This window comes from Montipora capricornis, chromosome 5, assembly GCF_036669925.1.
Source record: "Montipora capricornis isolate CH-2021 chromosome 5, ASM3666992v2, whole genome shotgun sequence".
In the NCBI taxonomy this organism is placed as follows: domain Eukaryota; kingdom Metazoa; phylum Cnidaria; class Anthozoa; order Scleractinia; family Acroporidae; genus Montipora; species Montipora capricornis.
The window spans coordinates 32722172-32724671 of NC_090887.1; positions in this window are offsets into that span (position 1 = coordinate 32722172).

Consider the following 2500-nt stretch of genomic DNA (forward strand, 5'->3'; position numbering starts at 1 on the left):
AAAATGGCCGGACTCCAGTGGTAAGAATAAAGACTTAATAGAATGTCATAAAAATGGTGTTAAACGTAGGAAATGCCACTTGCGAGAAACTAAATCTGCAAAATTTCGTGGGGGAGAACTGTCAAGTATTTACGAGTCAATGAGTCATGAGTCAATGAGTCAATGAGTCAATGAGTCAACGAGTTAGTGCAGTTAATTAAACCATAAAATGAAACCTAAAATTTTAGAGAGTGCTTAGGCCTAATCACTGAAACGAGGGCTTAGGCTTAATCAACAAATTATTGCTATATTGACTGTGAGTCCATTGACTCATGACTCATGACTCATTGACTCATTTGACTCATAAAACATGCCTTCTCTGGGGGAGGGGGATACCCCCAGACCCGCTATGGGCTCGCCCCTTCGGCGCTAAAAATACTCCCTATTTTCCTTCAGAACTCAGAAGGGGTTGGAATCTCTGCAGGTCAGACAATCTGGAGACCCAAATTCAATTCCTGGCTGAACTACATTTTCACTTGGTTCCTTCGTTGTTTTTATTACTATAAAAATATATTCTTATTCAACATGAAATGAGACTAGTACCTGTAATTATTTTCCAGTTGGGCTGGTGGATGCCCTTCATGCCCATATTGCAAGTGAATTACTTTCGGGGTAAATACTTTAGCAAATTCAAATTACAGAAGTACTGTAAAGAGATTATATAATTGTATTTCAATTTCAAAACTAAAGTAATAACTCAGGCCAATCACAAAGCACAAAGGACAATTTTTAAAATGGTATTAAAGGTGTCTCTGGATATTTTCTTGAGCCCCACAAATTATATGAAAGTGTGTGTGAAAGGAACACTGAACAATCACGTCTGTTTTACAAAATCATTATTCACTGATTAATGACAAGGCTGGTGCAATACACTTACAAACACCACATTTTGTGGCAGCCAATTCGAGTTGAATGATAAAGCAGTTATTGAACTTGAAATGGTTGCTACAACATGTAGTGTTCGTAAGTGTCTTGGATATCATCATAGGTGAACAATAATTGTGTTCAACCATTTGAGAACACAAAAAATTGTTCAGTATTCCTCACGCCCTTTATTTATTACTGGCATAATGACCTCAGCATTCTTCTTCTCCCATATTGGGAAGGTGGAAACAACACTGGAAACAATTTTGAGGGCGACAAAGCGCAAGAAATTTGTAACTGCACCACAAAAGGTGTTGTCCAGGGAATGGGGGCCAATAAGATCGCAAATGGTATAGTAACAGCATCACAAGCAGCCCATGGAGTCCAACAGATCAAAACCAGGTTTCATCATTTAAATAAAGTTCACCCTCAGTGCCAAGCTCATTCAACCAGAAATTCTCATGACAATGAAAAGCTCATGTTCAAGGACTTTAGGAAGTCATGCCCCTTCCAAGTACGGGCAAATCGCAGCCATGAAGGTTTCCAAAATATTGAAATCTCGCCACTGATAGGTTTAGACATGGAAAGATTCTTCTTCTGGCTTCAGAAACTCAAGAAGCAAATTTTAATGGGGTAGACTGAGAAATATGATTTTCATCTCCTTTAAATCTTTGACCAGAACATACATTGTATACAATCTAAACTTAATCCAGAACTGTTCTTGAGGTAGCTCAAAACAGTTTCCAGCTGTTACATTTTGATGGGTTATTATAACCACTCTTTATCAGTGACTTGATGCTACAATCATGGTATTAAAAAAACTACCTAATCATTGGTGAACACATTGTTATTATTTGCATGACACAATAGGTTATCATAGCAACAGTATGACCTGCCAAAAACACCCTTAATTACAGCCCTAGATGCTTACAATTCAAAAACGGCACGGTGAAGCCTTCTTATCTCATAGAATGATGACACAACTTTTGGCAAAAAGTTAAAAAAAAATCTGCACATACAGTGTAGGCTTCAAACCCACGCCAAGGATGGGCATTGAAAATTCCGAGAGGGTAGGGGGTGTTAATAGCCAAATGTTTAAAAAGTAAGTATGAAGCTAAACTGTAAATTCCAGGGTGGGAGGGATACAAACCAAATAACAATCCTTCGTTGGAGTATATGTATTTTTTGGAACCACACATTTTTGTCACACAAATCATTTATTACTTGAATGAAGAGCCTTTTATGTTGTTTACATCAGTAGACAGCCTTGGAGTTGATTCCTTTTCCATCTTATTAATCATGGCCCGGTAGGCAGAGAAAAATTCTGATTGATCTAAAATATTTTAGCACAAACTTGAGAAACTGTCTCATCACCTTTTCTATAATTACTGGTACCTTGAAATGTTTCCAAAATACTCGGTTACCTGTAAGCATAATATTTTCAAATTTCCTCTTTATGTTTTGGGATGTGATTAAACACTACTTGAGTGTTTGTTATAACGTTTGTTAAAACGTAGAAGTGGTTGATTGACACACACAATTTGCTTGTGGCAATTTGTTGCTGCATGTTGCTGGTTGATAATTTTATTCATTGATC